At 41.5% G+C, this 14,355-nt stretch overlaps 1 protein-coding gene across 1 annotated transcript in view; it reads left to right on the top strand.

Annotated features, from left to right (window-relative positions):
- The window catches only part of LOC126278537 (galanin receptor type 2-like), a 1,269,802-nt gene that overhangs the window by 1,145,029 nt on the left and 110,418 nt on the right, over positions 1 to 14,355 (top strand). The window lies entirely within an intron of this gene.

The raw sequence follows: 14,355 nt of genomic DNA, 5'->3' as shown, positions 1-14,355 counted from the left end.
TCTCGTCTACAATACTTGAGAAAATTTGATTCAACAAGCTGGTTTTCTCCCAGAATGCAGTTTCACAGAGGAGGTAATGTTATTCACGGCCTTCGTAGAAGCAAGCTTTCAAAAGAATTTAAAAAATGTCAGTTGTATTTATAAATATTCTGACAGCTGTTGACACAGTGTGGAGACACTGTCTTCTCGCAAACTCATTGAGATAATGTCAGGAAGAAAATGAATAACTTATTAATAGCAAGCTTGTTCGCAGGTCATTTCAGGTCATACTGAGCGTTAGGATAATCTCTTCTCGCCCTACTACTGCTTGATCTGTACGTCTCTGATATGTCTGAAACCAGATTTCGTAGCTTCGGACACACCCATGACTGGGTGCCGGTACTGGGACATCTAAATTTTGAAGAAACCTAAGTCATTTTCCGAAGACGTTCCAATTAGTAATGCAACACCTTTTCTGATAATAGCTTTGTTTTATTGAGGATTCCAATGCACCGTATTATTCTCCACTCTTTTGGCTACAAAACACCGTTTTCCAACATAATCTCAGTTCAGTCTTGCGCCACCTTATTCGGAGGGCCTGTATGCTCGCGTGGTACCACTCTACTGGTCGCGGTCCGAGCCAACGTCTCGCTGCATCAGTAGCCACCCTGTCATCCATGTACTGCTTCCGCGGACTACATCCTTCATTGGGACAAACAGATGGAAGTCGCTAGATGGGAGATCTGGGCTGTAGAATAGATGAAAAAGAAGAGTCCAAGGAAGTTTCGTGAGCTCCTCTCGGGTGAGCAGATTTGTGTGACGTCCAATTGAGCAACGAGATGTTTGCCTGTGATCCGTCGATAGCCTCGAGTGAGAGTTTCCGCACGTACCAACATTACAGCAGTCGCAGCTGTGTGCGGGCGAATGGCATGCGAGAGATCGGGCAGGCTTTCGCGACCTTGTGGCGGTTTTGGCAGGTGCCTCCTCCGACGACTCACTGGTATTTTTCACTGCCAAGTCGTCGTAGAAATTCTGCAAGCCTTATGAATAACGGTGACGTCCCGCTCTTCCGCTTAAAGAATGTCAATGACCGCACTCTGCTCGGAAAGCACCTGTATAACAGACGCTAGTTTAGTGGCTACTGTAAAGAAACTGGTTCTCTACACTTACAAACCCCTTTTAAATAATAAAACATGACCTATACAAGAAATCTATCCCTGTCAGTCACGGACAAAAAAAAAAAAAGGAACAGTCTTTGTCAGAACGTGAAGTATCTTATGTGAGACCAATAAGACGTCAATATTAATCTATATATGGTATGCCAATGTTTACGTAATAAAAAAAATAAATTAGGTAATTCAGAACAATTATTATATAGATGCGATAAATCAGTTTAAAGGGGCCAAATGAACAATGAAAGCCAATATAATTCCAGTAAACCTGCAAAAGTAAAAACAAATTATTGTAGAGGCCTACATAGACATAGCACATCTGCTAGATGCCCACGAAATTCGTAATTTTGTTTTGAAGCTGACAGCCGATGAGAAAATAGGTGCAGTTTTCAAGCAGTAATGGCTGACAGCATCAGCTGGTAATATACGTAACTTCATGGTAGCTAATTTTATTATACAGAAAATAAAATTTGTACTGCCTCCAAAAGAAGTTGCAAATATACATTGAAATAAAATTATAATGAGCAGCAAATTGTCTGAGAAGAATTTTGAAAGAAAATTATTAATTGGACTTTCGAGGGTTTTCAACACTTTCAACAAGACGAAACAATGGAAAGAATATTTATTGGAACTTAACAAAATTGAGATGTTTTGACAGTATTTTTAAAACAGTTAATTTAACTGCAATTGTCTTTAATTTTGAAATGAGAGAGAGCGTAATGTTTTTCATTTAATGTCTCAACTGTTGCTGCAGGCAGTGCGATGACGTCAGCGGTGGTCCGCGCGGACGATGTGTGAAGTGAATGCTGGTTCGTGGCGTGAAGATAATGATGGATCCTCCTGTTTCATTAATATTCCACTTACGGCGGTGGTCCACGTCTCCACTGTAGTCGAATCAGCTGGCAGCCTCGGCGCGATAATAATAGATCCAGTATGCGCGTTGTCGTTAGGCGCGTGACCTTTTATTATTAATAACGCGGTGCAGGTAGGTCGGAATTATGCAACGTCTTTAGCATTTGAGATACATGTCCGGCTAGTGCCAATACTTCGTTCAGTTCTTTCACCGTGATGCCACAGGAAAACAATCAAATATCACTATAACAGTCCGTTAAAGATCAGTTCAATTACGTTGTCGTCTTTAAGTCAGTTTGGACGATATAATAATTTTTCTTGATCAAATCACAGCACTGTTCCTTTACTTAACAGTTTGGTTTGGTCCACTTCACGAAATTCTAACAGTTAGTGTCTCCACACGACAATGACGTCTGATTCATGGCTAATTGTAACAAGTTCACACAGTTTGTAAAATCGTCACCGCAGACACTCGATATACTTTTCAGGTTTTACTGTTCACTTAAAAATGCACAATCTCCTATTAATACAGCGGAAGCACTGTAATTAATTGTTCCTCCGCGTATCACCGTCTTTCACGCCGAAATTTGCAACGTTTTACACCCGCCACAACTTCGTAAAACTATAGGCAATGGAGCGGTTGTATACCACGAAATAGCACGAAAATTTCCGCATTTTTTCCTACCAAAAACGGCCAAGAACAAAATATTGTCATCAGAACGTCTGATCTATCGGTAATGGAAACATGCTTTTGGAGATGGTGACTGAAACCAAAAACCATCAAGAGAGAGGCAGCTTGCATTCACTAAAGCCGCAGAGCGGCGTATAGACCGCGACCATGTTTCGGGGACTGACTACTAAACCAAGGTCAGGATCCAAAATACCTATGAACCGGATCAGTATCTGATACGAACTAGGAACAGGCCTACATAAGCCGCGCGGAACAACTTGGGACTCCACTGCTCAACATCTGCGCACGTCAGCATATGGGCTAGTCTACTCTCCTGTGGGCTATGAATATAACTGCTGCACAGGGTTTCGAAACTGGAACCTTTACCTCTTGTGGACAAATGGCCTGGCATCAGAAACATCCAGGTACGATTCAAGATCCTCTGTTTCGATGCACATGTCGTGCCTACAGAGATGTCTCAGTACAGGATTTGCCTGTGAAAGGTAAAGGTTCATGGTTCGAGTCCCGGTCAATAGATTTCTAATCCGCACATTCGGATTTCGAAATTGGTGTTGGGACAGTTAGAAGACCAAAGTTTGTGGTTCACAGTTTCTCACCATAGCAGTCTCCATAAATGGACATTATTTTCTGTAAACATATCCGCCCTACCTCGTGGTGTAAGCACACAGTGCATTAAGCGATGATTCTGATGTTTTGATAGCAGGGTCCTAGTAGACAAAACTAGAATACACGTTCGCTTAGGTCTGATCTCTTTCTTGCTTAACGGTATTAGAGACATGACAGTATACTCAAGATATAGACGGAAGACTCATGAGCAATTAACAGTTCTATTTAACACTTCGCATGCACAAGCTATGTTAACGAAGTTCACAACATACATGTGGCTGTTGGACCCGTCATTATTGAGTGATAATATGGTACCAGCATATTCGCTATCAATTTACATATCTTCCAACAGTTCACAAAATTATAAAAAATTCTCTCAGTATACCATTCGGATCTTTGACTAGGAATGAATCACAATTTAGTCATTGTGTAGGATTTAAATGCATTGCTGAATTTTCTAAATACATCAAGTGCAACACATAATTCACGTAGGAAATATAATGGATGACAATAATCTGCCTCATTGACAGTCGTTACTTGGGCGAGGATATCTTGTTTTATATTATTCTTCACCGCTGCACGACTTTGGCTGTTCAACGATTTTCAAACTCAATGCAATATTGTCGAAATAATAAAACATGACGTACACAATCTGTCAAATGGACATTTATACGATATTTCCGTGTCTGATTCTTCATAATTACGATGCAGTGTTAATTCTGACACGCACGTGTGTGTGAAGGAACATTGAATCCTACTTCTGAATAGCAAAGATACTGCAGTATCGTATTTGTCTGCCCTGCCGACTACAGGCAAGCGACTTTCAGTTAGAAAAATCTCCTCTGTTAGGCAATATACATATTGAATGTATGAGTGTAGGTTGTAGATAGATAGCTGACGACACATGTAAGTTTGGGCCTAGCCGTGAGTCGTAAGCGAGAAATCTGGGTTCGTGTCGTCATTCCATTATATAGCTGGGGGTTGTCCATATTTGTAACTGCGAATATATTTCACTAGGAATTATTTGTGTTATAGTTGTATTCAATGATACATCAGTAATTTATTTACAACTACTACACATCTGAAACCACACGGTGGCGAGAAACACAAAATAAACGGTTATTTTAAGCCGAGCAGCGTCAATTTCGGACTATTCTTCGTCTTCTTTTTATTATGCCTTCGTCCGGAATCGACACAGGTTCTGTATGAATATTAACAGATTCTTAGCGCACTTCAGTCATTACTCATGATTTCTTAGTACTTCAGAATCGGACTTACTTCCTCACACATTCTTCTGGACTATTTTCTTATACTTCATCGTTCCAAAATTGTTTTGTGAGACTCTATCTATGCTCCTGGGTACGCCTAACAATTCAATATCTGATTTCGAAAATTCTGTCTAGCCTTTATGTAATCCAGAAAGAATCTTCCTGCGTCTACAGGTATTTTGCAAATATGCCTCCTACTTTGGCGATTCTTGAATAGAGTATTCGCTATTATTAGCTAAAATTTATTGAAGAACTTAAATAGTCTTTCTCCTCTCTCATTCCTAGTGGAAAGTCCGTGTTATCCCGTAACCCTATCACCGATTCCATCACCTACATTTGCAAACAAGTACCGCATGATTTTAAAATTTTCACGATCCTTTACTTAGTGAATACCCGTTCAGTATCCTCATATACTTTCTCTATCTCTGTTCCTTCTGCTTGCTACGTCGCTATGGGCACATGAACTACCGTTATCAGCGTTTGTTTTGTGTTGAATCTGTTGAGAACAATCCGTCACTGAACTGTTCACAGTAGCTCATTCTGCCGTCCTTTCCTCTTCGTAACAAATTCTACTCCCCTTATATAATTTTCTGCAGCTGTTGATACTACCCCACAATCATCTGAACCGGAAACATTGTCCTTCCATTTCACTTCACTCAGCACCATTGTATCTAAACTGATCCTTTGTATTCTACTTTTCAGATTTTTGTAGCGAAGTGTGTACTTCCTGTCAGTTAGTACGGGCAGAGATCATTGTTGGCAACCTGAATAAAATAATAATAACACCCTTTTACTGACCTCACAGTTTAGATGATACAGTTGCTGAAACGTTCAAAGAGAACTTGAGTTTGATTTCAGTTTCAAACACGTGCCCGATTCATACGACAATAGTTGGTGGTGACTTTATTTTACCCTCAATATGTTAGCGAAAATACATGTTTAATTCCCGAGGTACGCATAAAATATCATTCGAAATCGTGCTAAACGCATTCTCGGAAAATTATTTCGAGCAGTTAGTTCATGAGCCCATGCGAATAGTAAACGGTTGTGAAAACACACTTAACCTTTTAGCAATAAATAATCCTGAATTAATAACGAGCATCAAAACTGATAAAACTGATACAGGGATTAATGAACAAAGGGTTGCCTTAACGAGATTGAATATTGTAATCCCCAAATCCTAAAAAAATAAGCGAAAAGTATACCTATTCAAAAAAGCAGATAAAAGTTCACTTGACGCCTTCCTGAGAGACCATTTCCACTCATTCCAAATTAGTAATATAAATATTGACCAGATGTAGCTTGAATTCAGAGAAATTGTATCGTCAGCAATTGAGAGATTTACACCAAATAAACTAAAAAACGACGGAGCTGATCCTCCTTGGTACATAAAACGGGTTAGAACACTGTTGCAGAAACAACGAAATAAACATGCCAAATTTAAACAGATCGCCAAGATTGACGATATTTTACAGTAGCTCGAAATTTAGGGCGGGCTTCAATGTGGGATGTACAACGAAAGTTTGTCTCGAAACCTGCCAGAAAATCCTAAGAGATTCTGGTTTTATGTGAAGTACGTTAGCGGCATGAAACAATCAGTGCCTTCTCTGTGCAATAGCAATGGAGATACTATCGAAGACAGTGCTGCCAAAGCAGAGTTACTAAGCACAGCGTTCTGAAATGCTTTCACAAAAGAAGACTAAGTAAATATTCTAGAATTCGAATCGAGAACACATGCCAACATGAGTAACGTAGAAGTAAATATCCTCGGAATAGTGAAGCAACTTAAATCACTTAATAAAATAAAGTATTCTGGTCGAGACTGTATACTAATTAGGTTTCTTCCGGAGTACGCTGATGCATTACCTCCATACTTAAAAAACATTGCAACCATTCACCTTACGAAGATCCGTACCCAAAGACTGGAAAGTTGCACAGGTCACACCAGTATTCTAGAAAGGTAGTAGGTGTAATCCACTAAATTACAGGCCATATCGTTAACGTCGATACGCAGCAGATTTCGGAACATATATTGTGTTCAAACAATTTTGCATTACCTCGAAGAAAACGGTCTATTAACACGCAGTCAATATGGGTTTAGAAAACATCATTCCTGTGAAACACAACTAGCTCATTATTCACATGAAGTGTTAAGTTTTTTGGTTTTCCGGAAGGCTTTTGACACTGTACCACACAAGCGGCTTGAAGTGAAATTGCGTGCTTATTGAATATCGTCTCAGTTATGTGACTGGATTTGTGATTACCTGTCAAAGAGGTCACAGTTCGTAGTACCTGACGGAAAGTCAAAGCAAAACAGAAGTGATTTCTGGCGTTCCACAAGGTAGTGTTATAGGTCCTTTGCTGTTCCTTATGCATATAAACGATTTGGGAGACAATCTAAGCATCCGTCTTAGGTTGTTTGCCGATGACGCTGTCGTTTATAGACTAAAGAAGTCATCAGAAGATCAAAACAAATGGCAAAACTATTTAGGAAAGATATCTCAATGGTGCGAAAATTGGCAGTTGACCATAAATAACGAAAAGTGTAGGTCATCCACATGAGTGCTAAAAAGAATTAGTTAAACTTCGGTTACACTACAAATAGGTCTAATCTAAAAGCCGTAAATTCAACAAAATACCTAGGTATTACAATTACAAACAACTTAAATTGGAAGGAACACATACAAAACGTTGTGGGGAATGCTAACAAAAAACTGCGTTTTATTGGGAGGAAACATAGAAAATGTGACAGATCTACTAAGGAGGCTGCCTACACTACGCTTGTCCGTCCTCTTTCAGAATACTGCTGCGCAGTGTGGGATCCTAACCAGATAGGACTGAATGAGTACATCGAAAAAGTTCAAAGAAGGGCAGCACGTTTTGTATTGTCGCGAAATATGGGAGAGAGAGACACAGAAATGATACAGGATTTGGGCTGGACATCATTAAAATAAAAGTGTTTTTCGTTGCGACGGAATCTTCTCATGAAATGCCAATCACCATATTTGTACTCCGAATGCGAAAATATTTTGCTGACACCGACCAGCATAGGGAGAAACGATCACCACGATAAAATAAGGTAAATCACAGCTCGTACGGAAAGATATACGTCTTCTTTCTTTCGCACGCTGTTCGAGATTGGAGTGATAAAGAATTGTAATAGTGGTTCGATGAACCCTTTGCCAGGCATTTGAATATGATTTGCAGAGTATCCATGTAGATGTAGATGTAGACGTCGATGTAACGGAATGTTATTGGAGAAGGGGGAAAACGTCCGGCAGAAGGAAAATAAACAGTTACATAATGTAGAAATAGATGGCACTGTAAGCATCATAATTTAATAGTGTGCAGCTACAAAAAAACAAATCGACCAAAAAACAATGTGTAAGGTGTATGTTTGACATCAAGGAAACTGTAGTACTTAATTTGCATGGGTGTACAGGTGTGGTACTGTTAGTTACGGCCGGCTGCGGAGGTCTCGCGGTTCTAGGCGCGCAGTCTGGAATCGTGCGACTGCTACGGTCGCAGGTTCGATTCCTGCCTCGGGCATAGATGTGTGTGATGTCCTTAGGTTAGTTAGGTTTAAGTAGTTCTAAATTCTAGGGGACTTATGACCACAGCAGTTGAGTCCCATAGTGCTCAGAGCCATTTGAACCATTTGTTAGTTACGTAAGCCCATCCACCACGGCAAGATCATATCACATCGGATAGGAAGAGTCGATTTTTAACTATCCCGAGGCCAAAAACCGCCTAAAAAGCATCAATCAAAATCAAATCGAATCATTAATTTCCGTGTGACTGGCGCAAAACATGCTTACTGTGCTGCCTACCGTTTCCTGCAACAAACTGAAATCCACAACTGATCGAAGTATTTCCGGGGTCACGTTCAGAATGTGTTGCGCAATGCATGCCTTCAGTGCAGCTACGTTGGCAATCGGAACACAGAACACAACATCTTTCAGACAGCCCCACAGTCAGAAGTCATACGGATTAAAGTCAGCTGATCGGGGCAGGCAGGCTGTAGGGAAAGCGGCTAATAATTCTAGCATTTCCGAAATGGCGTTTCAGCAGCTGAATAACTGGATTTGAAATGTGCGGAGATGCGACATCTTGCACAAAAATGATCCCTTCCACACATCCATGCTGCTGGGTACTTTGAATGGCGTGCTTGCGAAAAGACATTCATAGCGCTTTCCAGTGACGGTACAGGTAGAACGACCGGAAGCACCTATCTATTCCAAAAAAATTATGGCTCTATGATAAAAGATGCCGCACCACACAATGACCTTTTGAGGATGAAGTTGTACTGGTTCATCTGCGTGTGGATTTTACGTTGCCCACATTCGACAGTTCTATGTATTGACATATCCTGTCAGATGGAAGAAGGCTCCGTCAGTCCACAAAATCTTCCATGGCTAACCATTGTCCATTTCCATGGGAGCTAGAAATTCCAAAGCAAAGATCTCTCTTTCTGGCAGGTCAACAGCAAGCAACTCGTGCACATGGGTACTTTTGAATGGATAGCAAAGAAGGATGTTTCGAGGGATTTTGCGCACCGTGCTCGAGGATATGTCCACTGTTCCGGTAATTCTCCATGCACTACACGTTTGAATACCACCACTCGTCTCCTCCTGCACTGCTGTGGCCACCGCTTCCACTGATGTGGAATCAGTTCGTCTCCTCCCTCTACCAGGCTGAACGCCAAAAGAACCCGTCATTCCGAATTTCCGAATCATTATTTGCAGACCCGCGGCAGACCAACGTCTTTTCTCAGATCCTTCAGTGTCCGGAACTTCAGCAGAACGACATGTGCACAGTCATGTAATACAGCTTTACAAGCAGAGCGCGATCCTGCATTGAGGCAGTCATGGCGAACGTCGCAGACGCGAAAGGAGGTAAAGCCATGTACCCTGCTTGTTTATACCAACTTAATTGAGATCTTCGAGGGGCAGGTGTTTTCTTTTACGTATTATGCTACATACAGCGCACATCTAATGATCAATTTTCACATTTTTTTTTTCTGCTGGACGTTTTTCCTCTTCTTCGATAATATTCCGTTGCAATTTGACGTCGTTCAGACCAGTACTGTTAGTTCTGCAGAGTTTTGAAAGTTTAATTATAACCATCTTGTATATCACGCTAGCCCCTTCCCATGGTTCCAAATGCGACAATATAACAAAATAATCCATCTTTATTTATTATGACGATACTAATCACAGTCTGGATAAAGATATACCTGCTACGCTGAGGATGCGATGAGATATATACATTATCTGTTCAACTCCGTACTGAAGCTAACGTACAAGCGGATATTCCGATCTCTGCCTCGTGATGACTGGGTGTTGTGTGGTGTCCTTAGGTTAGTTAGGTTTAAGTAGTTCTAAGTTCTAGGGGACTGATGACCATAGATGTTAAGTCCCATAGTGCTCAGAGCCATTTGAACCAATCGTTGGTATTCCGAGGTATATTACTTATTTATCCACTCAGTGTACAATGTTGCATCCTTAGAGTCAGCGTGAACGTATACTATGGGTTTTTCGGATCAAAATTACAAACACGTTAAGTCATGTATGAGACAGAATTAAGAGATAGAATATACGTAATTTCTATGACCAGTTTCACCTTACTCTCACATAATCTCCTAGGTCTACGTCGGAACAAGGTAATACAGCTACATTGTGTTTAAGTCAACTACACTATTAAAACTTCGATTCCTGATCAGCTACATAATTATTTCTGTTGTTATGTTTTATGATTTCTGTTGCATTTCATTACAGAAGCATAAACCCACAAAGAAAGAATAGCTAGTCTCGATTACGAAATGGCTTTTTATTTATTTAATTTTTCACTCTTTTTACTCTTACATGAGCATCATCACGCACCTTGGGCAAATACATGTTTCCAGTACAAATTTCTGAGTCATGAATCAGCTACAAAGGAACTGCGAAATCATGACCCGTATTGAAAAAATAGCGTAACCAAGGACCAACTCACCTGGTAAAAGCACTCGAGCACCACTGGCAAGTCTAGAGAAAGCCTCGCAATCTCCAAAAATGGCACGTCATCCAATAAAATTTATGATACGTCCACCGGGTAAAGCCTCTCAAGGAGCAGTGGCAAGAGTACAGAACCTCTCGCAGTCACCAAAAATGGTAAGTCATCCAATGAAATATGCATCCAGTTATGGAAATAAATAATAATATGTTTCATTTCGAAGAGAGGTAAGCGGACCACACATAAGAAACCATGTAAATAAGGGTGGAGATAAAGGAACAAAGGCCTAAAAGAGGCCGGCCGCGGTGGTCTCGCGGTTCTAGGCGCGCAGTCCGGAACCGTGAGACTGCTACGGTCGCAGGTTCGAATCCTGCCTCGTGCATGGATGTGTGTGATGTCCTTAGGTTAGTTAGGTTTAAGTAGTTCTAAGTTCTATGGGACTGATGACCACAGCAGTTGAGTCCCATAGTGCTCAGAGGCATTTGAGGCCTAAAAGAGCTCGGCTGTAGTGCACGCGAGTAATGCAAGGAATGAAATCGTACGAGATTCACACGTTACCTGTGCTTACGTGTACTCCACGTGTACACCACGTTATGCATGTCTACGTCATAGGCGTGGTGTATGAAGCGTCCTTATGGCTCAAGTTTACGGCTCCTACTACAGAGCTATGAATCAAAGTGACCGCCGCCGTACTAGGCGGCGCCGCAAGACGGGAAAACAGAGAATGTGTTGACTGATAAATCATGACCTCAGATGCATTAAGTAAGACAAAAACAAGGAAGTACAACCAAACAATACCAATGTACAGACTAAAGCCACGTGTGCAAATACTTTTCTTTAAAAAGTAACATTTTATCTGGCGACGTGCCGTTTTTGGTGACTGCGGAACGTTCTGTGCTCTTGCCAGTGGTCCCCAAGTGTTTTACCAGGTGGGTTTGTCCTTGGTTACTCTATTTTCACGATTCGGGTCGTAATTCCCCAGTTATGTAATTGACAATGTAGCTATATAGCTAATTCCTGGCTCATAAATTTGTATTGAGGAAACTTGTTTTTCCCTCTGTTGTCTGATAATGCTCAAGTGAGAGTTAAAAGCACCACAAATTAAATAAGTAATAAACAATTTTGCAACCAAGATTGCCTATGCATCTCAAGATGTTGTACCATTAGCCGAAAGACAGAGTGGTGTGATTGTCACAGTCACTACAGTCGTTCATCCATACAGGATTGAGTGAAGACCACACATCGTCTTACAACTACGGCTTTTTCTGACGAGGCAACCAGCACGCATTTATTACTGAGTAGATTTCGCTCTTTTAGATTTTGCACTTTCTGCATAGGTATGATTCCCGACAAGCACAGAGTTGTTCAAGGATTATAAACTGAGTGATGTGATACGTATTTAAGAGACATGGCGTCTCTGAGAATTGCAAAAGTTTACACGTATATTTTTCGGGTAAAAGAAATGTTTTAGCAACTGATAGTACAGACTAATTCGAATAAGATATTCTATGTACCATGTGTCTGTGTCTTTCTTTTCATAGATATTCCTGGTTATGCAGATAAGTTCTCATTTTGCATGTTGGTACTCCAGTTGATAAGGGTACACTGATCAAGTATCTCTTTTTAAATTCAAGTCCTGAAGTTCCACTTGAGTGTATATAAATGAACTGACGACCAGCGTCGGCTTCGCAAGGTAGCACTAATTTATACGGACAGAAGGCATGTGTGGCGTTACCGTAATTTTGATAGTGGGGACTGAGCAGAGTTACGACTAAAAATCAGAGATTAACGTTAGGAAACGGAATACCATCACTTTAGCACAAATTAAACGCTTTAAGCAGCACGCACAACTTGCCACCGCACTGCAGCGCCTAAAGGTGAGCGGGCGACCCGACCTGGTCCTGGTAACAACGCGAGCCGAACATCAAAGACGCCTCTCCTTTGTCGGAGGGGCGGTTGCGCCAGGCTGCCCCGAGTGTTGAAATTCCTCCAGTAGTTCCAGGGAGCAGTCTTCACATTCAGACGAGTAAATGTGGTGGTGGATTTTAATTCATCATTATTAACCCAGTTTCCACGAAGTAATTATAAATTATACACATGAACTTCCTCGTGAATCAGTTTTTTAGTCAAAACCGGATAAGAATCGCTACAATAGCTCCTGATAGTAGCCCGTACATACAAACAGAAGGGAGGAAGGACCTTCACTTCATACAATGTGTGTTTCCGTGCTCCAGTGAACAATTTGAGGTAGGGAACCTGTCGGAGAAACCAGATTAAGAAGATATTAGGAATAAAATGACATTACTGTGTACTTTTTCATTTAAATTAGTTAGCTTCACATACCATCACTAACCAATGAACGTACGATCTGTACCATATCTTACAAAATGTGCTGGAACTGACGGCAATAAATCTCTATGCAAGCATGACATCGGAGAACGAGATCCTGACTCACGCTGACAAATATTCCTGGTGTGTTTCGAATCACATCACGGGCAGCTACAATTTTGGCAACTAATTCCATCTCCGTATCCACTGGGGTCTCATACACAAGTGATTTTAGATATCCCCATAGAAAATATCAAAGAAAATCATGCCGGGTGACACAGGCCATGGAATAGGATCTCCCCTTGCAATCCAGCGACCAGTAAATAAAGCATTTAGATGGTTGCGGACGTTCACAATGAAGCTAGGCACTGTCTTGCTTACCAGCATCCCCTCATGAACGGCCAAGAGTACGTTCTCCAACAACTCAGGCAGATCTATTTGCACGAACCTTAAGTACAGGTGGCCATTCAGACGACCAAGCAGAAAATATGGCCCAATGAGATTGTCGCCACAATGCAGGCCCAGATATACACAGCAAAATGTAACTGATGGTGTGACTCAGCTAGAGCCTGATGGATTTCCTCATCCCAGACATTCGTGCTGTTCTAGATACCATCACGATAACATCAGGCAGCGCCAGATAACAGCACGATTTGGAGGAAATGTGGTCATTCAATCCACTGTTGGAGCAACCACTGATACAATGCGACCGTTGGTGCGAAGTCAGTCACAAGCATTGCATGGACTCTTTGTGGGTGATATCGGTATACAATTACAATGAAATGAACACCCTTAGCTGCTTACAGGCGTTGACATACGTCAACGGGGCAGATGAAAATGTGTGCTCCTACCGGTAATCGAACCCGGGATCTCCTGCTTACATGGGAGACGCTCTAACCGTCTGAGCCACCGAGAAAACACAGGATAGTGCGACTGCAGGGATTTATCTCGAACGCCTCCCGCAGAACCCACATTCTGAACGCATTGTCCCGCACTACATTCGTAGTGACCCGGACCATTATACTCATCACTCTCGGCGCGTTGCCGATTCCCGTAAGTGTTGGTGTTGGGCACTGTTTGTGCATTCGCAAAGAAGAAGAAGAAGATGGTCAAGTGGCCGGTGAGCCTGAACTATATATATATATACTAAGTTGGTATCTGCTCTTTCGGACATGTGAACGCCTGTAAGCAGCTAAGGGTGTTCATTTCATTTTAATTTCATTCTAACGAGCTGCATGGTCACCCATGGTATCTGTTCTTTCAGAGATTTCCGAAAGAACAGATACCATCTTAGTATATAGATATGGGTATAATTGTTGTTCGCGGAGTTCACGACTACTTGTCGTGAGGTCCTCTGCAACACATTCCAGCACCTCGTCTTCAAAATCGGGTGTCGAGTTGTCCTCTTGTTGCCAGGCCCCTCGTTTCTTCTTTGCAGTGAGCCAGTCACCAGCATTCGTCGAGA

The sequence above is a fragment of the Schistocerca gregaria genome, chromosome 6, assembly GCF_023897955.1.
Source record: "Schistocerca gregaria isolate iqSchGreg1 chromosome 6, iqSchGreg1.2, whole genome shotgun sequence".
Lineage (NCBI taxonomy): Eukaryota > Metazoa > Arthropoda > Insecta > Orthoptera > Acrididae > Schistocerca > Schistocerca gregaria.
Note: the sequence above shows the minus strand (reverse complement) of the source record. Positions and strands in the feature narration are given on the sequence as shown.